The sequence below is a fragment of the Prosopis cineraria genome, unplaced genomic scaffold, assembly GCF_029017545.1.
Source record: "Prosopis cineraria cultivar Desert tree isolate PC_DT_omini unplaced genomic scaffold, ASM2901754v1 PC12, whole genome shotgun sequence".
Classification (NCBI taxonomy): Eukaryota; Viridiplantae; Streptophyta; class Magnoliopsida; order Fabales; family Fabaceae; genus Prosopis; species Prosopis cineraria.
Genome location: NW_026555343.1, coordinates 11036143 through 11061609, shown reverse-complemented (window position 1 = coordinate 11061609; position 25467 = coordinate 11036143). Strand labels below are relative to the sequence as shown.

Genomic DNA, 25467 nt, shown 5'->3' with positions numbered 1-25467 from the left:
GTAACATTTATAAGTTATTAATACAAAAATGAATATAACTAAAAAATATTAATATTACCTCAGGAAGGTTCGGATGAGAAGGCTGAGCTACGGCGTAACTGTCTCTCTTACTATTGGGACTAATGTCCACAGGAGTGGATGTCTTTCCTTGGGATGTGAGCAACATATCAACCAACCGATGCAGCCTATCAACCTCATCTTTTAGTACATTAAACTCAGTTAAAGAAGGTGTTGCACCTTTTGATAGCTTTATAGTCCCAAATACTTGCTTCTTAGTGATGCCAAAACCAACAGCCCTAACGCATCCGGGGTGGTCAAGATTACCCAATGCCTAACCCAAGATATCTTCATCCTCCAGATGCTCACCCTTTGAGACTTCATATGAGATAGCAGCCTATGTGATAGAAATTGAAAAACTTAAATTATTTGTTTGAATGAAAAAATTGAATTTACTATGTCAAGTTAATAATATTGACACTTACACGTTTATTAACTATCTCCTGAACATGCTCATCTGTAATGTTACCCTCTTTGTTGGTTTAGCCTTCTATGAAAAGAACATGGCGGGATATGCTACTAACTCCTGTGCCTTCTCGCTCAATCTATGCATGTCAATAGCAAAAGAATTAGCAATTAGCAAATATAATAAATAAATGTGGAGTAATTTTAAAATTAGTAAATTAGTAATTAATAAATACCATGTTTTCCTCTATACCTAAATACCCCACACGCCCTTCCTTAAAAGGATAAGGATTTTTCTTAACCAACTCTTGATTTTGTTGGCTCAATTGCTGTGAAAAAAATTAAAATCAATTAAACTTACAATATAGCATAATATTATTAGAAAATTAAAATCAATTGGTAAATTAAAATCACCTGAAATTTCATTTGAAAATGAGATGCAACAAATTCATCCCATTGTTGTTGGGTTACCAAATGTCTAATTAAAGCGGGGACCTCAGAACTAATGTTTCCACTCGCTCTTTTAATATATTTTGATCCCACAAAATATTAAAAAAAAAGCATTGCTCTCCCAGCTATTTGGAGGACATACTTCCTTCGACTAGCATCAATTATAAATGCTGATTGCAAAATATTAGCATGTTATTAATAAATTGATAAACTATTATAGGCACAACAGTCAAATAATGGTAAATTAACAAATTAATATACCTCTACTTCCCAAATATACTGCCTCATAGATTGATCTGCCTTCTTCCAATTTCTGAGTGTGATAGGCACATTTGCTCTTGCGACAGCTCCAATACAGCTGATGAATTTATCTTTATTGTCCTTAATTGGTTGCCCTTTAGCATTCCATTGGAAGGGATATTTTTGGCCAGCTATCCTCCGTCTATTCACTTCTGTCATCAATACTAAGCCCTTTCTAATCTCAGTTGCCTCCTCCTAAAGCTGATCATCATTCATTGTCAGACTAGGAGCAACACTAGGAGCATCACCACTAGCTACAACATCAGGGCCATTACTGGGGTCGATACTGGGGCCACCATTGGGGTCAATGCTGGGACTACTGTTGGGGTCAATGCTGGGGCCACCCCTAAGAACATCAAGGTCATTACAACCTTTGCAGCCATTTACCTATAAAATGCAAGAACACACATAAGTAGAAAATTAATGGACACATGAAATAATTATTTACAAAATTAACCAAACATACATGTAACAGTTATTTAGAAAATAGAAAACCATATGTGATAATAAACACAAGTAATAATTATTTGTAAAATAAAAACACACATGTTTAAGTTGGTCTTTTCCTTTTTCTTGTCTTCTTTTGATCTTTTCCTTGCTTACTCTGGTCTTGAATTCTTTTTCCTCTATTTGATATCTAAATACCTTCAATATGATCATTTCTCATATAGAACGCATCACCTTCAGTGAAATTACTTTCAAGCGACGTTCCTAAAAATGGATCATCCTCAACAACAGTATCATCCATGTCTTCAATGAATTTGTTTATCAATAAAATAATGGACTAATTAGTTTTAGCAAGATCACAAACATAGAAAACTTGTTGAGCCTGCAAAGAATGAAAGGCTCATATACCCTTCTTTGTTCAGATTCATTTGTATCAACCTTTAGTTATCATCAATTAAAAAGCCATTTTTATGGTCAACCCACTTGCAACCGAAGACCAGAATCTGAAACTTTACATAATCTAACTCCCAAATGTGCTCAATTATCCTAAAATATGACATATTTGCATATATTGGGTTGTTGTCTTTAGAGCTAATTACATGCATCGCATGAGCAATAAGAGTGACACCACTATTTTGCATTGTGCTTCAACTATCTTGCTCTTTAATATAGAAGTTGTATCCATTGATAACATAGCTAGCATAAGAAGCTACTCGCATGCTCGAACCTCTAGCCAACCATCTCACTTTTTCAGAAACAGAATCAGGATTCATGTTGAACATATCACAAATATACTCTTTCAGCCAATGTGCAAATTGCTTATTATGTTCTTTTACATACCAAGTTTCACCTCTATTGGGATTATCCTTCTTTAGCTCAGCCAAGTGCTTGTCTGCAAATTCTTGAACCTCTTCTGAGTTGTGCAACACATAAAGATGTGCTTGATCCCACTGTAAATTTGAGACAGTAACTATATTCTTTCCTATTATCCCTTCTCCACCTTCCCTTCCCATATGCTGAGACACTGGTAGCCGAACATAATTCACATTTTTTAAATACTCAGTACAAAATTCAACCGCTTCTTCACTGATATACCGTTCAACAATGCAACCTTCAGGTCGACTATGATTTTTGACATATCCTTTTAATATATTCATATAACACTCCACAGGATACATCCATCTTAAATAAGATGAGCCACACATTTGTACCTCTTTCACTAAGTGAATGGTTAAGTGAACCATTATGTCAAAGAAAGCAGGTGGGAAATACATCTCCAGTTCACACAATACTTTTACAATTCAGCTTTCTAACTTCTGCAATTTATTGGGATCAATAACTTTATTGCAAATGGATTTGAAGAAGAAACATAATTTTTTGATTGTGTCTCATACCTTATTAGGTAGAATAGAACGTATTGCCACCGAATAAAATTTTCATCAAAACATGACAGTCATGAGATTTTAAACCCTTCAACTTTAGGTCTTTCATTGATACAAGGTTTTTAATGTTTGATAAGTAACCCTCTCAAACTTTAGGTTTTTCATTGACACAAGTCACAAAAAGAAATTTTTTTCTTTTCTAGACAATGTGTGAGCTGCTAGATGAAGAAAGGTGCAACTCCCCTTCTCCTTTGGTGCTAAGTCTTCCCTTATTCCCATAGAAAGCATGTCTAACCTTGCATTGATGCTATCTTTGGTCTTTCTAGGAATATGGAGTAATGTACTAACAACACTATCACAAACATTTTTTTCAATGTGCTTCACATCAAGAAAATGCCTAATATATAAGACTTTCCAATACGATAACTTGAGAAAAATAGATTTTTTCTTCCACCCACTTGTCCTAAGGTGCTTTGAAAAAGGTTTCCTAAATTCAATATACAAATCCTTAACCTTTTCAAACAATTGGTCATCGGTCAGCATTAAAGGCAGGCCACATTCTTCTGAATTCCTATTAAAACATTTCTTCAATTTTCGATAATTATGACTTGGATGCAACCACCTACGATACCCTATATAAGCATTCTTCATACCATGCTCCAACCTAATTGAATCTGTGTTTTCTTCACAAATAAGGCATCCAAGTTTTCCTTTTATACTGTACCCCGATAAATTACTGTACGCTGGAAAGTCATTTATGGTGCCAAATAACAAGGCTCTCAAATTAAATTTTTCTTCCCTATACCCATCATACACCTCAACCCCTATCTCCCACAATAACTTAAAGTCTTCAATTAGAGGAGCTAAATACACATCTATGTCATTTCCAAGTTGTTTTGGCCCTGAAATTAGCATGGATAACATCATGTATTTACATTTCATGCATAACCATGAAGGCAAATTATAAATTATCAAAATCACTGGCCAAGTGCTATGGGTACTACTTTGGAGCCCATGCGGATTGATTCCATCTGTACATAATGCAAGGCGTAAGTTCCTTGATTCTTGTCCAAATTCAGGGTACTCATGATCAATCTTTCCCCATTGGGGAGAGTCAGCAGGATACTGTAATTTCCCATCTTTAATCCTCTCATCCGCATGTCACATTAAATTTTTTGCATCTTCTTTGCTACTATACAATCGTCTAAATCTAGGCACAATAGGAAAATACCATAATGCCTTCTCTGAACTTCTCCCATTATCTTTGAAGCGTGATGCTTTACATTTTGAACACTTAGTTAATGATTCATATTCATTTCTAAACAATATGCAATCATTTGAGCAAGCATGAATTTTCTCATAGCTCATGCCAATAGCACGTAACATTTGTTTTGCTTGATACGTGTTAATAGGAAGCTCGTTCACTTTAGGTAGCATCACTTTAAGAAGTGCAAGCAATTCACTAAAGCTCTTATCACTCCAACCACTATTCGCTTTCAAGTTGTACAAACTTAACACCCCTGACAATAATGTGAACTCAGTACAACCACTATACAAAGGATTTTTAGGACAATCCTTCAATTCCTCTTCAATTACCCTGGCCATCTCTTCAAGATGGTCTTCCTTATCAACCTCATATGTACTTGTATCAAAATCATGTGACAAGTAGCTCTTACTATAACCCCGGCTCGTATCTCTTGTCTCTCCATGTTTGTGCCAACACTTATAACTCTGATCAATTCCATAACATACTAAATGATCTTCTAATTCAGACGCATAAACCCGCTTCATTAGACAACATTTTACACAAGGCCACACAATACTAGTATGATCGTTTATGTGCTCAAGTGTAAACTTAATAAACTCTTTCACCTCATTCAAGTATTCCTTTGTTAATTGATTGGAAGACATCCATTCCTTGTCCATCTTCCAGATCTAGAAAGAATCATTTTGAGGAAAAGTGTGATTAGTGACTCATTGATATTAGGTCTTTATCAATCAAATAATGAATCATGAGTCATATGCTTTCACACATAATTCCTCAATAAACTTTATTGACTATAAGTACTAAAACTAATTTGAAGAACTTAGTTTTAGTAAAAATTTCACTATCTATTAATAAGTAATAAAACTTCATAGCTTATAATCTAATTCACTCCTACTTAGTTAGGATAACAACTAAATTCACAAAAACATAATTTCAAAGATTTGAAACTTAATAAAGCCACAAATTTTGTTTCTATTTAACAAAATTTTGGCAGCATAACGACTTATAATTAGAAGTTTCTCAAGCATTTTACCCTCTCTTCAAATTAAATTCAATCCTTGTATAGTTTAATCAAACTTAATTTAACAGCAACAAGTCAATTTTTGTAATGTTAACTAAAAAATAAATGTTAAATATTTTTATTCTCTTAGTCGATGGTTAAGCCAAAAAAATGCCAAACATCTAGCTAGTGTCATGTGCACAAGCATGTATTTTTCTACTATATTTTTGGATTCTAATAGCAGTAAATCAAAATATATCTACGCCCACTAGAATACTTCAAGAATAGTATCCTCTCTATTTTATTTTCTTCTTTTCAACGAATCTTGATTTTTATCTTGACATAGGAATCAAAGAACTACCAAATAATGATATCTCATCATTAGATTCTAATAATAGTAGATATATAAGCTACACTCATAGATATGCCTTGAAAGAGATGCTCTAAATAAACATTAATTTTGATATATATATATATATATAGGCTAGATTCATAGATATATAGGCCATATTTTGTGTGAAATTTCCTGAACATAATTATTTTGTTTACATATACTTTATGCCCTCAGATGCCGAGATAATCATAAATCATTTTGCCTATGATTGACCATTATTTAGAAGTCCCCCAAGTTCTAAACCTTTCTCTTAATACTATATATATAGATAATTAGATATTATATATTTCCGGCTCTCTTCCTCATTTATGCCAACTATAAATTATAAATTGTAATGGATTAGCCTAAGTACTTGGGTTGGATTATGAGTTGTCAACTAATGGGCCAATGGCTACATTTAGGCTCATAAGAAATGGGCTTAATGGAAAGGAATTGGGTATATGAAGGAGTAAAGCAATGGTGGAAGGCAGAGAAGAATTTTATAGTCCCTTTCCTCTTGTATTTCCTCCTTCGTCCTCCCTGAGCAATATTCTTCTTTTTTACTATGCTGTTCAGGCACTTTTCTTTCTTGTTGACTATTTTTGGTGATTAATTGTCTGTTATATGTACGTGTGACTGAGAAATTGAGGCAATAACACTTGAAAATCTTCATTCAGCATATTTTTATATTATTAATTTGTAAAAAGGGTTGCTTTAATTAGGTATAATAATTAATATTCCAATCTAAGTTTTTTGGCTAAAAGTGCTTGGGTGATTTTCAATTTCTTAGAGGCATTTCTGTTGAGCACCTTGCATGCATCCATGGAAAGAAAAGCAAACAACATCAATGCACTTTCATTGAGCACCCAGCAACAGTAGAAAATGATTAATGTAAAGCAAGCAATCCAATGCAAGTATCAATCATAGACCACAGCTATCACAGTCACCAATTCGAACCTACAACATTTGAACTAAAAAAGAGAATGAATAGCTTAAACATACCTAGGAATTTCTTCAGTCAATGCAGAATGAAATTGCAAAACAAAATAGCTTCAATGGATTCCACCAAGTTGATAGAGCAAGAGCGTAAGAATGCTCTGATTCTTCAAAGCAACAGCCCGATCGCTTGTGAAGGCTCTGATTCTTCACCAAGCTCTAATTATGGATGCGATTCTGTGCTCAGAGAAACTAGGGCACGACGATGAACAATGGGATCTTCACAAATCAATGCTTCCAGACGAGTCAAAGTAGCAAAGACATTTAGGTGAAGCAGAAATTTCAAAGAGATTCAACATTTCCAGGCATGTCTGGTCTCTGCAGAGCAACGCGCGATATGAGGAAGGCGGACGCAATTTTAAATGGCATAAGTTTGACGGGTTATCAGGTTTAACTGTTAAATATTGTCTCACTATATTTGACGGTTAACTATATAACCGTCAAACTTATATAAAAAATTTCAAAAAATTCCCTAATTTAAATATTATATTTTAAGTTTAACGATTTTATATATAACCATCAAATATATTGATTCATATATTTGACGATTTTTGTTGAAACCGTCAAATATTATTTTTCCCAGTTGCCGCCTTTCCTCATTCAATGGATTTTTCAATAACCGTCAAATATATATGCATCAAATATGCGTAATTCTGTACTAGTGTAACTCTAACTAGGGATTTAAAAAGAAATAGACATGTTCAAACATCATTCCATAAAATACTGAACAGATGGAAGGAATCAGAGGAGAAAATTCAACTCCCAAATCATATGCAACATTCTCCAACCTCCTTGATGCCTCTTTTCTCTAAGAATAGATGATCAGATGTTTTGAAAGGTTTCATGAAGGTTTATTTATAATTTTCCATGACTCTTTGGCCTCCATATTAGATAGATTACATCTCTTATCATATTTAATTCTCAAATTTTTGATTTACCTTTCATTTAAGATGCCTTAGTCTATAAAGCCAAAGCTTCCTAAAGTCACAAGTATTATTTTTGTCAACTAAGACTTCTTCTCCTTCAGCATAAAAAATCATCTTTGACTTTGCATGCCCTCTGTCACAAGAACTAGTATGGAAAAAACCAGCATCTTCCTTCACCTTCTTTACATCAACTTTGTAGATACCTAAATTATTTCTCACCCCTTACAGTAGCACTTGTCTAGTTCCTTGATTCTTAACAATTGTAGCACATGAGTTCATTAGAATTAATGCATCATTATCATCTGACAATTTAGGAATGCTAATTAAATTCTTCTTTGCCTTAAGAGCATAAAGAATATTGTTAAGTTTTACAGAAGTGTTAGAAATATTTTGTTGAGTAGATGAACATATTTGTTCAAGATTTAAACTCTGGCCATTAGCTACTAATAAGTGAACCTTACCATCATTGTTTACTGCATGGTCAAGCCGAGCAACATTATTAGTAATGTGAGTAGTGGCATCACTGTCCAAGTACCATGACTCATCATTCACGATCTCAGGAGTAGCAAGGAAAACCTCATTGAAATTAGATAAGCTAGAACTAACCTCAAAATTATGACAAGAACCACTAGGTGGGTTGAAGTTTTTGTCAAAGCAATGAAAACCATCTTTTACCATGTAACCAAGTTTATCATAAAGCTAACAAGGTGGTTTACCACTATGACCTAATGTACCTCGGCCACCACGTGACCCTCTAACTCCACGAAAACCTCTCCAACCACCTCATGAAGGTTGAGAAGAAGCAATGTGAGCAAACTGAGTAGAGATGTTGAGTTGAGTAACTTGATTAAGCTATTCTAGATGAGACTCAAATGTGAGCAGAATAGTTTGAAATTCAATCTAGCTAATCTCTTTCGTAGTACATGATAGCTAAACCACTATAGGATTATATTCACCATCAAGTCCCGCAAGCACTTAAAGAAAGAAATCTGCCTAAGGAATATGAATTCTTGTTAATGCAAGACTTTCAAAGATATTTTTCATCTCAGTTAGATATTCATCCATCTGTATAGTACCCTTCCTGGTACGTTGCAAATCTATTTACAGTATAAGGATACGAGTTTGTTTTGAGCTCCTGCTACCTCTCGTGTAGCATTTCAGAGACTGGCAGCAGATGATACTAGAGTCATTTATGCAAAAACTTCAAGAGAAATCATATTGAGCAACTAGCCAAACACTAACTAGTTTGCTGAGAACCAGTCTTTAAACTCAAGGTTGATTTTGGATTCATTTTTGTCAACAATAAATTGAGAAGGGTAAGCCTTAGTGTCATTAATGAAACCTTTGAGTTTGTAACCTTTAAGAATGGGCAAGACATGAATCTATCATAAAAGGTAATTATTCTTGTCTAGCTTGACAGAAATATTCTGGGTAAGGGTAGGTGCTGTAGGATTCTTAGCAAGAAGTGAGGTAGAAATAAATGAGCTGTTAGTGTGATTAATGGAGTGTGGGGTATATAGTGACTTGGAGGATTCTTTTGCCATTGTAGCTAGCTAATAGCTCTGATACCAAGATAAACTTTTATATGGAAAAAGGAAATTGTGAATAAAGGCGCACAGTGTTCTAGGTCTTGTATTCCTTATATAAAGAAATTATTATTGCTTATTACAAGTGCACGGGTCATAGTAAGTAATATAATGAAAATAAAGTATCGTTTCCTCGAGAATTTGTTCAAAAACAATGATCAAATAAAAAACTAAATAGTTTCAATCAAGTTAAGCCACACATAGTTAGGTGAAAATGATTTTGCAAATGAAAATAACACTAGAAAATAAAGAAAAGTAATTGATTCCCAAACCTTAAATACAAATTGAGACTTAAGATTATTTATCTCCCTTACATTTTATAACACCAAAATCACCTCCTCTCATAAATGCTTTTAATGAAAATAAGTGTTAATCTAGGATTCTAAAAATACTTGGAAAAGCTCTCTCTCAAGTCATGAACAAGTGTTAAGTTAAATTAATTGCCCAATCTCTTGTTACAATTAATAAAACTCAATTTTAAACACCAACCCTAATGTGACTATGCAAGGCTAGCAAGTATATCTCTATCTTACTAGCAAAACCATCAGTTGAACATGCAAATATCAAGTTCTTGCAAAATTTTGCCTAAGTTCTACACTCAAATTAGCCCTCTCAAGCATCAATTAAGTAAACTCAACATCTAAATGGTGGCCAATCACTTAGAAGCATTAAGGAAAGAGTAAAATAAACACATATATATCATTAATTACAAAAAGAGAGAAGGAACATAGTGTTAATCCATACAAGGGTTCAAAATATTCTTAGAGCAAGAGTTTAGCTACTCATAAATATCAAAAAGCTACAAATACATAAGATATTCATAGCCATTACAAGATTACAAGAAGGAAAGGGTAGAGGAATAAAAAACCAAAGAAAAGGAGCTCTAAATGTCTTCAAAACTCTATTCCTTGCTTTAAGCACTTCCAATACCTAAACCCTAGCATACCCAAGCTCCAAATGTATCTAAAGGTCTCAAGAATGCATTTTTAGTTAAGCTCTCAGCATATATGTATATATATCCTAGCCAACCAATTTCTGATAAATGAAACGCAATGTTTTTTTGACAACGGCAAAAGTCACGAACAAAAGTCATGACTTTGGGATGACTTTGGCAGTTTTGCACTATTTTTATAGTTAACAAAAATTATTCATTTTGTGCTTGATTTCTTCATCCAAAAGCCTTTCAAAAACATCCACAAAGCTCCAGAAATTCTTCTAATCAAAACTTCAACCAAAATAACATGAAATTAGTCAAAAAGTATCAAATCAAAGCCAAGAATACAAACCTAAAATAAAAATGCACATTTTTTTAATTTGGACAATAAAAACATATACAATTGAACCAAAATATATTAGAATCTAAGGGAAATGTGATGAAATAACATGAAATTCTAGAGGTTAACAATTATACAACCCTAATGCACTAGCAGAAGCCATGTATACAAGCTATAAAGAATAAAGAATGATAATATACAAAATGTACAGATAAAGTAAATAAGCTCAGCTTTGTTTAATTTCCTTTAGTTTGGGCTTTAATTTGCTGGTTTGGGCTTCAGTATTACTTTAACATAGACCTTCAAAAAATTTATTAGCATAAGTTCTAATAAACTATCACTTTTCATTAGCTGTAAAACTAATTTAAATAAACTATCCATTAGGAGAAAAAATTATTTAATTTAAGATTTAAGGTCATTAGAACACAAAAGCAACATAATTAATATAGATAAGCAAGTGATCAATTCCTACAGGATTCATCAACTATCCTTATTTTTTAAGGACACTTGGGTATAACAATCATGACCCATATAATTTCAAAATTAAACAATGTTTATATATATATATATATATATATTAAAAAACTTAGCGCATAGCTCCTAATCTACCATTGAATGTGAAAAATGCTAAATATAAAATAACATATAAAAAATGAATTAAAGGAATCAATTAAACCCTAAATCCTAAATCAAATCTTATAAAATATACCCTAAATCAAATCATATATAACATTCATCACTTGAATTTAATTTTCATGGGAAAACAATTACAGCAAATATGTTTATTGCTTCATTCTGTACAGGATGGCAAAGTTTCTGTACGAAGAGAAACAGGGCCGTTTGAAAGGAAACAACAGCATCTAAGTACTTTTCACTCACACCTTCTTATATATGTGTGTGTCTATATATGCACACGTACATATATGCATATATGCTATATATACACTTCAATATGGTTGCGTATAATAAGTTTCTATGTTTCAAGTTGTATTTCTTTGTTCTTTTAAATTAAGATTATGTTGAGTCAATACATAACTTGAGACGTTCCTTCATCGAAGAAAGTTGTATCCTTCCTTCTCCCAAAAAATATCCTACTCTGAATGTCGCGTTTTTTTAGGTGTGAGACGTACTCTTAGAGTCTCCGTTTGGTATAAAATGGAGATAAAAAAGAAATGAGAATGAGTTTTTTATTAGACTCTTAGACTCTTGGCTTTTGTGAATCAAATTGAATGTAATATTTCCACCATAACAGAGAGAAGCTTTGAGAATGCGTTTTTTAAAAAAATTTATTAGATAATTTTGATCACAAAAATTAGATAATAGAGATAATATTTAAAAAATTTAAAATATATACAAAGTGAAATCATATAACTAATAATATATTATCATCAACAAAAATTATAAAAATTATATAAAATGATAACATTACATAAAATGATAACATTTTAGGTCTGAGTCAATAGAAAAGAAGATCTTCAAATTTTGTAAAAGAATCAAAATATATTTGAAAGATTATATCTTGACATACACAAACTACTCTTTATTAATATTCTATATAAAGAAAAAAAAGAACGAGTCTTAGGTCAACTTGCTACGCGGTTGATCCAATTAACCAAAGGTCTCAAGTTTGAGCCTAGGAAAAGTAGCAATGATTAAATTCTCAATAGCAAGTATGTCCTCAAGAAGGTACCTGAAAGTTGCCAACTGGATTAGTCTGAATTAAACATTTGGGATACCAAAATGAAAGAAAAATAATAGAATGAGTGTGCCTTAGCTTGTAAATTGCATATGAATTAGGACTTTGGGATGTTCCAAAAACCATAAAATGGTTTTAGTTTTGGTTTCACCTATAGTTAGATCAAATTATATAAGCGATGCTTTTATTATTTTAGGTCTCCCACCCCAAAACAAATCAAAAGGAATAGAATGGCTCTAACCCTATTGTTTAGATTTTTTTTTTAATTCTTGATGATGAATTCATTTCATATAATTATAGATGGTAGTTACTGTTGAAAAATCTTATAGAAAATTTGTTTTGAGTCGAGCCCCAAGAAAACTGTTCTTAAAAGCAATTGCAAAACAATTGTCAGAGCTCCCTAGGATTAAGCAGAACCCTCTTATAAAATGAATAGGATGACAAAATAGTAGAAATATAGAATACCCTAGAAGAACCATGAGGAAGAAAGGAGAGGAGTGCTCCTGAAAGCTCGAGGCAGTGACTACCTACTATGTAATCTACACTTAGACAACCTAACATCTGCGAAAATATAATCAATAATATTCCAACATTTATATACTTTCTCCAATATTCAACCCACTAAAAAAACTTGCATCATTGCCATATTTCTTTTAAATGCACCATAATAAATTAGCGAAAACATGCGATGGGCCGGCTATCTAAAGATATTCTTCTTGACACTTTAAAGAATGAGATAAACACAATCAAGAACATGAAACATAATGTTTCTAAATCTTGAATTGAAGATCGCTTACCACATCACCAAGAGATTTTGAAGACTTCAACAGTCCATAAATAGAATGCTGATGCCGATCACTTTGCACTATAGCAATTCAGTTTGCTTAAATAACTAACAAATTAGCACGTGCTATTAGTGCTTGAGTGTACCAATCAAATGGACCGCTATTAAGGTCTCAAATGAGTTCAAATTGCAAGGCAAATTTGGCACTATCAATGTTCATATTCACCATTATCCGTCTCAATGTATGCTTACTCATATACATCCTAACACTTAGTTTTATTCATAAATATCACTAAAACCCACAACCTCATCACATGCCCCACCATGTCCAAATGAGGCTCTTTTATATTATTTACTCTATCAGATTTGAACACAACTCATGGGTACTTTCGCCATTTTATCATCGTAAGCTTATCCTATTTCAACCTTGTGTCCTATCATAGAATGGAAACAATGATAATGAAAATTGCCAAAAAAAAATTAACAAAGGAAATCACAGCAACTGCCAAATCTAATATTCCCTTCATACTTAGGTTCATCACCATTATCATCATCATTCTCTCCTTGCCTTCTTATTCAGCTCAAATTACTCGCTTACAAGTAGAATGGCTAAGGAAGATGATCTAAGAAGCTATGATCAAGAGAAGGAGTGGTACAGAAACCAAACAAAAAGAGAAATTTGAATTTTATTTCAACACTACATGATCATACAACAAACTAATGGTCCTATTTATAATGCTAGGACTTTGAAGAAAATAGATGAGCAAAGAGGAAGTTACAAATGTAAATGCTAGACGTTTTTTAGCTTAATGAAGGTATGAACGAAAAATGACACTTCTACTTTCATTTCTGTAACTCATGCTCCCGTTTCATTCTCCCTGGGTTCTCAAGTCAAATTCAACATCATAATCAATGTAAGGAGATAGATCAACAACATTAAAGGTGGCAGACACTCTATAAGAACTAGGAAATTCCACCTTATAAGCATTGTTGTTGATCTTTTGCACAATTTTGAATGGACCATTAGCTCATGGGGACAGCTTAGTGTGTAGTTTTTTAGGAAAATGTTCCTTTCTCAAATGTATCTAAAGCAAGTCTCCCATATTAGAAGTTTGATATTTTCTATGCTTGTCACATTGAGTTTTGTATATCAAGTTCTACTTCTGTATTCGTTCACAAACTTGTTCATGTAGCTTCTTAATTTCCTTTGCCCTTTAGTCTGCATCAGAAGTATATTGCTGCTTATCAAGTGAAGGGTCAAGTCAAGTGGACTAAGGGGACAAGTGCCATAAACAACTTCAAACGAAAACTTTCCAGTTGCTTGGCTAATAGAGTTATTATAGACAAATTCAACTTGAGTAAAGATAAGGTCCCACTACTTCAAATTCTTCCCTAAGAAATTGCAAAGAAGGTTGCCAAGAACCCTGTTTATAGCTTCAGTTTGAACATCTATCTGGGGATGACTAGCACTGTTAAATTAGAGCTTAGTTCCTATCTTCTTCTATAGTGTTCGCTAAAAGTGGCTAAAAAACTTCACATCACAATCAAAAGTAATATTATTAGGAATGTCATGAAGACAAACAATCTCTTTAAAATACAAATCTGCTACTTGAATAATATCATTAGTCTTCTGGCATGGAATGAAATGGGCTATTTTTGAGAAATGATCCACAACTACCATGATAGAATCTTTTTGCCTTTGAGTCTATAGTAAACTTAGAACAAAATTCATGCTCACATCTTCCCAAGGTGCTTTCGGAATTAGCAAAGGCATGTATAACCCAATATTCGGCCCCTTGGACTTGGCCAAGTGAAAAATTTTATATCTCTGTATATGCCTATTTACATCTCATTCAAGTCGAGGGTAGTAAAATTTCTCCTCACTAGGTCAACTATTTTATCTTGTCTAAAATGTCTAGCTAACCCACTGTCATATGCTTCCTAAATTATAACCTATCTCAAGAAACCTCATGAAATGCATAAGGTTTTGCTTCCTTAATTTTTCAAACTCATTGCACGACCTAAGAAAAAGTTTGTGATGTCATTATTGACAGTGGAAGCTATAAAAATGTTGTGTCTAACTACATGGTGGAGAAATTGAAGTTGCCAACATAAGATCATCTGCATCCTTACAAGCTTCACCAACTCAATAAGGGAAATAAGGTAAAGTTTCTAAACAACGCCTTGTGACCTTTTCTATTGGGAATAAATATTGTGACTAAATTTTATGTGATGTTATTCCCATGGATGCATGCTACCTTCTTTTGGGAAGACCATGGCTATATGACCAACATACTATGCATAACGCGCATACAAACACCTATTCTTTCATAAAGGATGGTGTCAAGTTCACATTAGTGCCTTTACCATCCAATGAGATTAGCCAATCTTTAAGGGAATTTAAGCCATTTGTTTCTTTGATGACTAAGGAGGAATTCAAGGTGATAAAGTTTGAAGCCCAAATGATGAACTACATTCTGATGCTTAAGGTGAACAAAGAGTATGTCAATCCACCTAGAGTCATTCCTTTATTGTCTAAATTTTCAGATATAATATCTAATGAGATACCACCTGGGTTGCCACCCATGCGAGACATACAGTATGCCATTAACTTCATTCCAGGAGTAGTCATTCCTAACAAGCCTACCTACAAGATGAGTCCTTAAGAACAAGCCAAAGTCCAATGGCGAGTTGAAGAGTTATTGCAAAAAGGGTTAGTTCAAAAAAGTATTAGCCCTTATGCTGTACATGTTCTTCTAGTAACTAAGAAGGATGGGAGTTAGAGAATATGCATTGACTACCGAGCTATCAATAAGATCACTATTAAGTATCAGTTTTTGATATCTTGGCTCAATGATATGCTAAACTAGTTGCATGGTGCCATTAGCTTTTCCAAAATTAACCTTCATAATAGATACCACGAAATCAAAATTTAACCAGGAGATGAGTAGAAGACCGCTTTCAGGGCTAGAGATGGCTTGTATGAGAGGAATATGATGCCTTTTAGGTTGACAAATACCCTTAGCACATTTAGCTGCTTGATGAATTAGGTATTGAGACCTTTCACTAGAAAATTTTTTTTTATTTATTTCGACGATATTCTTGTTTATAGTAAGAGTCAAGAAGAACACTTAGATCATTTACAGCAAGTTTTGCAAGCCTTGTGAGATCAAAAGCTTTATGCCAACCTTAAGAAATGTACCTTCCTTACTGATAAAGTTGTATTCTTGGGTTACATCATTATCGCAGAGGATGTTCGAGTTGATCCAAGCAAAGTTGTAGCCATTGACAGCTGGCCAATTCTAAAATCTATCTAGAAGGTTTGAAACTTCCATAAATTAGCCTCTTTCTACAGAAGGTTCATCCATAATTTTAGCTCTATTATTGCACCACTTATAGATTACACCAAAGGAGAAAAATTTTAGTAAACAAAGTAAGCTTAGAAAAGCTTTGAGGAGCTTAAGAAGAAGTTGATTGAAGCTCCAGGCATAGCTCTTCCCAATTTTAACCAAGTGTTTGAAGTTAGTTGTGATGCTTTTAACATCGACATGGGTGCTATCTTAAGCAAAGAGGGCCGTCCCATCACCTTTTTTAGTGAGAAGCTCAATGATGCTAAACTTAGATATTCTACTTATGATAAAAAATTCTATGTCGTTATTCAAACTCTCTAACATTAGAGTTACTATCACCTGAACAAAGAGTTCATATTTTTTTCTGATCATGAGGCCCTTAAGTATTTAAATTCTCAATAGAAGATCAGCCACAAGCATGCATGTTGGAGTAAAATCTTGCAATCTTATCCATTCCTTATTAGTATAAGGCTGAAACTTTGAACTCCATAACTAATCCTCTCAATGGTTAATATGTGTTGCTTACAACATTGCAGGCCAAAGTTGTTGGGTTTGAACTTGTCAAAGAGCTGTGCAGGATGATCTTAATTTATAAGAAGTATGGGAAGCAACTATAAATCAATCTTTCCACTAGTTTTATAGACATGATGGGTTTCTATTTTGAGGCAAAACCCTATGCATTCCACAGGATCTCTTGAAAGAGGCCATAATTTAGGAAGCACATGACAATAGATTAGCCGAACATTTTAGTATCAAAGTTAGTCCAGAGAGTGAGAGTGTAAAAAATGTTACATCGTAGCCAAGATTCTTCCTTAATTATAGTTGTATGCAAACTTTATCTAAACACTAATGCTTCACACTAATCTGTAGGCATGACCTCCTCATCATATACTAGATCAGTTCCATAAGACTCAATCTCCTCCTCATATTCTTCAAGTGCTTCATGCATGTGCCCTTTCCTAATGGTGACAACCCTCCAGGTAGGACAATTCATAGCAATGTGGCTAAATCCTTAGCATTTAAAGCATTTGATTGCTTTAGATCTAGATTCCTTAGCGGCATTTGCTAGTGGCTTGCATATAGCGCTAGTTTATGGCTTGCTTGAAGGGTTAGTTTGCTGAATCTTTACCTTATGGGCATCTGAGTAACCCCTAGAGGAAGTGGGTTAGAAAGATGATCTCTTAGGCATTTACTTCTCAACACACATAGCTAGACAGATTACATCATCTAAGGTTCAATACTACTAAAGCTGGACTGGACTGGACTGTTGATGTCAATGTTTAAGCCTGGAAGGTATTAGGCTATAGTTTACTCCTCCCTCTAATGAATGTCACACTTCATCATGAGTTTTTTAAATTCTCTACTATACTCTTCTACAAACAAAGACCTCTGTCAAAGATTTTACAACTGGAGAAAGTTATCCTGGTGGTAATGATTTAGTACAAATTTCCTAGTAAGCTAGCATCTCATTTTTTCTTAGGTCTCTATCTTATGCTTCCCCTTATGTTCTCGCTTCAATTTGAGGTTTTCCTACTAATGGAGGAATGTTTCTTAAGTTTGAGGGCAATAATCTTGACTTTCTGTGCATCTAGAACCTCCTTATATTCAAATACATGTTCACCAGTTTAAAGCTAGTCTACAAATTCATCTGGCTAGAGTCTTCCCTCAAATTCAGGAATGTCTACCTTGATATCATTAGGACAAAATTATTATTGTCGTGGATAGCAACGGTTGTCAATGGATGACAAACTGCTACTTCCCAAGTCTTCTTTTAGATTTTCTTTGTTATTGTCTAACAGAGTTCGCTCCATTTCTACATTAGCTTCTAACTCTTGTATCCTATGTCTCATTTCTTCCATCTCAACGTCATACACATTCTTATGTCTTGGAGGCATTTTGCTAGGTGTTAGGGCTAGGATAAGGAACTTCTAGGGAAAATCAAGGTAAATGGGAATTTTGGTGAATTTGAGGGCAAATAGAAAATGTTGGAAAGATATAAGAGTAAAATGGAAATCTTGAAATGATATAAGGGTAGGATGAGAATTTTGGAAAATTTAGGAGCAAAATGGGGAGTTCATAAAACATAGGGGTCAAAATGAAATTTATGTAAAGTTAAGGGGTTAAAGTGTAACATTTGTAAAGATTTAAGGTCAAAATGGACTTTCAAAAAATTTAGGGGTCAAAATGCAAATATCGAAAGGTTTAGGATCAAATTACAATTTTGGAAAATAGGATTGACTGGGGAGGATGACCTGTCTGTGGTGACACGTGGCAGATCCTGATTCGATTGACCTATCATTGACTGGTCAGAAGGGTGATGTGGCAAATGACGCCATCATCTTCAACCTCCAACAAGCACATGCAATGAGTGTGTCTTTGGCTAGGGTACGTGAGGGGGTGTGTAGCATTGTACGGTGATAGGGAACCTACTGTTCCACATTTTCAAACCTTTCGAGCACGGATGTCAGTTTCTGGAAAAAATGCCTGGATTGCAAAACGCAAAGATGTTAGGGTCTCATCTAAATCTCTCTCTTCTCCAATGTAATCCCTCAACTGTACCTCAGTCTCTCGCTCTCTAGACCAGCTCTGATACCAAGATGACACAAAAACCAAACAAAAAGAGATTATGATTTTATTTTAAGATTGAATGATCATACAACACAACTAATGGTTCTATTTATATTGCTAGGACTTTAAATGAAATGGACGAGCAAAGAGGAAGTTACAAACATAAATGCTAGATTTTTTTTGGCTTAATGAAGGTATGAATGGAAAACGATGCTCCTGCTTTCATTTTTTGTGACTCATGCTTTCATTTCAAGGAGCATTAGAACTCAGGGACATATATTGTCAATAATTCCATGTCCAAATTCAAAATTGTAAGGAAAAATGCAAGATGGCCTTTTAGTTTTTGGAATTGGGTTACTGGTAAATATATAGCACCTGAATTTTCAGAATTAAGTCTCCGAATGTTTACGCTGTAGAAAGTAAGTCAATCGTGTCTATTTTCTTTTTCACAACGTTAAGTCATTCACCAAAATTTTCCCACAAATGGCATTTTACTGTTACAAACAAATGAGAGCTTGTGACGTAAATTATGATGTACAATGTAACAAATAGACAGGATCGTATGCTTCTCGTGGAGTTTGTGAAATATGAAGAACCTAATTTCCAGTTCAAGAGAAACACTTGGACGATAGGTATCAAAATCAAAACATTCCCCTGCAACTTCTCATTATTCAGACATTATTATAATCTGATCAACCAAACTCAAAAAAAAAAATGCTAGATTAAATATATGAAGTTATCTCAACTACTCCATGATTAACCCATTCAAGTACTTGTATAAAGATAAAATTTTATCTACAAGTAATTGCTCTTAAGATTGTTGGAAAATCCTGTAAAAAATTTGTTTCGAGTCGTGCTCAAAAACACTATCTTTAAGAGCAATTTTGGCATAATTATTAGAGCTCCTCAAGATTAAGCAAAATTCTCCCATAAATTGAATAGGGTGATAGAGCAAAATAAATATGAAATAGCCTAGGAGAAGCATGAGGACGGGAGAGTGGCTGTAAGCTCAGGGCGAGAACCACTTGCAATGTGATCTACACTGCCTTTTATTGGCAAAAGCTCGTGAACGTGGGGCAATTATAACAATGATTAATGACACCTTAATGTAATTAAAAAAATAGTTTCAAAGAATAAAGGTGCTTAAATTATAAGTTACAAAATAAATAGATTTAAATGATAATTAATATTATTAATCAAAATAAAAATTTCTTTTGGAATACCATTAAAATACGTAAAATATCCAACAGTTACTTCACATCATTTCAAAACTACGTGTCAATTTCTTCATGATATGAGGCTGCAATAAGAAAAATCGTAGTGTAGCAAAAAATTTGGGTTGTTAGAATGCAATCAAGACTACATAAGTGAAAATCGAAGGAAATGAACCAGACGGGCTTATATCATCATCACTTCATGCAAAACCACATATGCGATTCTAACTTTTTCCTCTCTTTATACTTTTAAATTAAAGATGCCCACTGTTTAGTTTGCAATAGATTATATTTTAATTTTTTTCCGGTAATATTGCCTCAAGCGTATAATTATCAAAACCTTTTAATCGTTACCTACGGACAGATAATCTCAAAAAATAAAACGAGAAAAAAAGAGAAAAGAGTATAAGAAGGAAGAAAAGGAAAGAAAAGAAGAAAGAATTTATTTAGTTAAAGAACACTTTTACCCTTAAAGTATTCGCTTAGTGACACCAGGTGTCCTAAACTTGATTTTAGGTCATTTCCTCCCCTAAGCATTAAAAAACATAACCATGCATTTCTTGTGGTTAACACACCACAAACGAATGTTAATTTAAGTCAGTAAGTCTCACGTATGTGTACACAAGGCATCCAAGTAGATGCCTAGTCATAAATTAAAATAATTCCTCTCTCATATCACAATCAAAAATTAAATAATAAAAATTCCTCTCTACGTATAGACTAAAATTTTTTGAAAAAATTTCTCCATGTGTATACTTGGCAACCTGACTCAGCTTTTTTTTTTTTTTTTTTTGGTTTGGAAAAATTTTGATGTCTACACTTGATAAGCGCTTGCCCTCAATCCTAACAATTGAGGCTTACAAGTTGTTGCAAGAGAGGGCAAGTTCTTGTCTACATTTGAGTTAAGTTTTGGGATTGATGCAATGCAAAGGAGGCATGCAAGATGTCAGGATTGAGAAAGGGAGAGTATTTTTTTCCTCAGAGAATCACATCTAAGGATTAAAGAAACTTATTCACAAATAAGGATCAATAACAAGTTCCATTCTAGAAAAAGAATAAGTTCATATTCCTATTAACAACAATTCATTTCATATTAGTCTTTGTTTGCAAATAAGTTTCTTGGGTGATCCCTAGATGTGATTCTCTCTCTTTTTTAAAAAAAATTAATATGGCTATTAAGTGTACCATTGAGGAACTTTTAATTTAAATTTTAATTATGATATTAGTGGGTTCTGACTAGTCATCCTATTAGATGCTATGTGTACACACATGTGGGACTCACTAATTTAAATTAAAACTCATCGATGATGTGTGAACGACAAGACACATATGGTTAAGTTTTTTAACATTTAAAGGGGAAATGACCTAGTTCAAAACACCAAGTGTTCTACTTCAAGGGCAAAAGTGACCTTATCAAATTTTGACTGGGTATTCACTTAGATATCATGTGGAGTGTCTCATGTACGTTTTAAAAATAATAATTGATAAATGGCTGCTTGCATGGAATAAACGAATGGGTTTTTAAATATTTAGAGAGAAAAATGATCCAAAATCAAGTTCAAGACACTCACAAACCCAGGCATGAAAAATTTGATGGCAAAAATGACCCTTAGCCCATGATTTTATTTATTTATTTTTACATTGCAACAACTAAATGATATATATTTTCATAAAATATTAAATCCTGAGATAAACATAACTTCACTATCCCCTTCAATATATATTTTCATAATTACATCTTAACATACTTCAACTGCTATCAATATTTATATATAAATTAAAAAAATTTAAAAAAAAAAACTAGAACGAGTGTACCTTGCATTCGATTGCATTTCAATTTATGGGACTTTGGGGTATTTCAAAAAGGCTGAAAATTGTTGATCGAGTTTTGGTTTCAACTAATCTGGACCGATAGATATGGCATGAGTGGGGAGCAATGCTTTTATTACTTTGGGTACCCCAACCTAAAACAAGCCAAAAAGATTAGAATGCCGACCTGATTTTTTGGTTTTTTGTATTTTAATTTTTGACCCTAAAGTCATGCCATTTATTTATGCATGGTAGTTACTTCATATCCTATCAAAATGTACGTGGCATTTTCTAGTTCTACAAGATCGCAATAAGAAAAATAATCGGATGGCAACATTTTATGGATAGTTAGAATGTAATCAAACCACTAATTTACCATTTTTGTAGTCACTTAAAAAAGGAAAAAAGAGAGAGAAAAGAAGGAAAAAAAGAAAAAACGGAATTAATCATGTATTTAACACTTAAAAAAATAAATTATAAATTAAATATTGGAATTCTTTGTGTCATTATATAAAAACAAATAAAAAATAAATATTGAATAATAATATAAATATAAAAATATTGTCTTTTATTATTAATTTAAAGCCCCATTTGATTTGTAGGAAGGATTTTGATAGAATGATAACGAAAAAGGTAAATGGGAACGGAGCTTTGAAAGTATGTCTAGTATGATATAGAAAATTTGAATGGAGTCCGGATATGATTTAAGTTTGGCGTGCATGAATATATTAAAATGGTCCCTTTTTGTAATTTTCCTATAATAGAAAAACAGCTGTCGTAAAATTCAACATTTTGACCAGTAAAGGTTAGCCCATGCGGTAAGAATTTGGGTCATTACCCACAAAATTATATAATCAAATCCCACTATTAATATGAGAATTTTATTGGTGGGCAATTTATAAATATTTTTGCAACCGCTCTTTAAGTTTGGAAGCATACTTTGACCCTGATAGACTTCAGGCACCTAAACTTCTGTGTTAAACAGAAGTTCAACATCGTGAACACCCCTCATATTCATGGATTCCCTTTATTATCTTTCCACTAGAATGGTCCCTATAAATAGCTTTGAAATCCTTGACAGGTTGCTCAAATTTTCTTCCCTTTCCCATTTGTTCTGAGTGGTCTCTGATGCTTCACTTTAATGGCCTCATTTTCCGCTGACGCCCCCATCTCATTCATCTAAAAATTATTTGACTAATAGCCAACTAAAGCTCACATGAGTAATAGATGTTCTCATTGCTTAAACAAGCAATTGGGAGTTTCAACTCCAGCCATTATGTATGTAGCATTTTAGTTGAAAGAGATCTACCCACTATTCTCAATACTTTAGAAGAGGTATTTGGGAAATAACAATCAAGAATCTCTGTATGAAATTTATATTAGTCAAAGATCAGTTGTTGTCAAAATCTAAATAGATATTTGTTGATTCAGGTTAGTTTTTTATTAACAAATATTCAATCAGGTTTTAACAACAACTAATTTTAAATTAACAGCAGTTTATTCGAACTTGTTTTCCATTCTAGTTTTGACAATAACTTATCCTTGACTAATATAAATTTTATATAAAAGTCCTTGACTGCTATTTTTCCAAAATATTTTCTGCTATCACTAGAGCCTATTCCTTGTACTTAATTACCGAAAAAAATTATGTGACTATTCTGATTATTAAAGGTGAAATTTTATAGCATAGAAAATTTCGATGCTATAAATTTTATATTGTGCATGTATTGATAGTTTGAAACTTGTTTCAGCTAGTTTATTTGTGCGTGACTTTTATAAAATTTTATGTTATATATTGATGCACCAGATTAATAAAAAAATGATTAAAGTGTACATTTAGTCCTCTAATTTTATATGATATTTTTTGGTCCTTTAATTTTATAAAGCATATTTTTTAATTCTTTAACTCTAACTATGTTAGTTTCAAATAACTATTTGTGTCAATCATTATTTTTAAAAAAAATTAAATTTAATATGTCAACATTTGAGAATATTTTGTCAATATTTTAAAGTTTAATGTATGATTTATTTTGTTGAAGAAACTAAAGGTGTTAAGATTAAAGAATTATTACACTATAGTCGAATAGCATCAAAATTAATAAAAATTAGATTTTGCAGTAAAGCACAATATAGGTTGTCTCTTTAAGAGTCAATGAATTAACTACTTGGATCAGAGTTATAAAAAGCTAAATAGTGGGAGAAATTTTTATGAAAAAATTAATTTTTAAAAAAACTAAACTAAAATTAAATAAATAAAAGAACTTCAACTTAAAAAATTTTCAAGAACAAGTAACGCAATCAATCACAACCTAACCACCTAAACTTAATCTTCCTCGTCCATAAAATAAATTAATTTTAATTAACTTTATTATTCTCATTTTATTATATATTTCTCAAATTATCATTTGAGAATTAAATAAGAAATTAAATTATAGATTAATTAAAATTTCATTCAACCCACAACCTAACAATTATTCTAAGTTAGTCATACCAAAAACAAAGCATGAGTAATCACTCAAGCTAAGCCAAATTATTTTTATGATGCTATATCAATTGATTATATTAAGCAAAATCTTAGATAAAAATTTATAACGCAAAAATCATATAATAAAGCTATTCTAATTAATAATAGTAATTAATACATAAAATTTAAAAGTAAAGAGAAGAAGAGCAACTTAGAATTAAGATAAATTTTTTAAAATATTAAAAACTCTGATTAAAATTTAAAATTATAATTTATAATTGATGATACTAAGAAATTTAGTTCTACTCACAAATCACAACTACTAAAAATAAAATCAGAGCCGTACACATCCACTCTGTTCCTTTTTTTACTTTTAATTCAGAGTGTTCCTTATCTTATGCGGCGATCCCTCTTCATGCAATTCAGAGCGTGACTTTTTGCGGCCATGTGCGTCCAACACTAAACTAAAACCCTAATTTAATAAAAAGACAAAATTATCCTAAATAATCCTAAATGAAAACTACACTAAAAGCTCAAAATAAATATAAACAAAATTTTTAAAATTTGATTCTTGATTTAGTGTATATTTGGTTTTCAGTTTGTCAAAAATTCATTTAGTTTAATAAAAGTTAATTGTTATAATGAAATTTATATTTGAATATATTTTTTCAAAAGTAAGTTTTGTACATTGAAAATTGTTTGAATTGTGATAATAAAATATACTTTTGAATGTACAATTATCAAAAAAGACATTAATTTATGATAATTTGTAATTTTTATTATACAAATGTAATATATTTAAAATATTTAAAAACTATGATAAAGATTTAAATAACATAATATTTTATCTATAATACTAAAAACTTGATCTCTAGTCATTTATACTTTTTAAATTTGTAATTTTAAAAAAATATGATAAAGATTTGTAATTTGTATTATGCATTAATTCTAAAAATTAACATGATTAATTATTTAATTTATAGTGTTAAAAATTGATACCTAATTATTATTATTGTTGAAATGATAATTCTATTTTTAATAAATTAACTATTTTTAAATAAAAGAATGAGATTAAGTTTGGAGTAGTATGGTCAAATAATATCTTACTTTTTAAATTCA

The 25467-nt window shown here is 32.3% G+C and overlaps 1 long non-coding RNA gene across 1 annotated transcript in view; it reads left to right on the top strand.

Moving 5' to 3' along the window:
• The window catches only part of LOC129288087 (uncharacterized), a 35553-nt gene extending 24018 nt beyond the window's left edge, over nucleotides 1-11535 (top strand). Inside the window, exon 3 of the long non-coding RNA XR_008587922.1 lies at nucleotides 11267-11535. This is a non-coding gene — a long non-coding RNA (uncharacterized LOC129288087). The remainder of the gene's footprint in view (nucleotides 1-11266) is intronic.
• Nucleotides 11536-25467: the final 13932 nt, after the last annotated feature.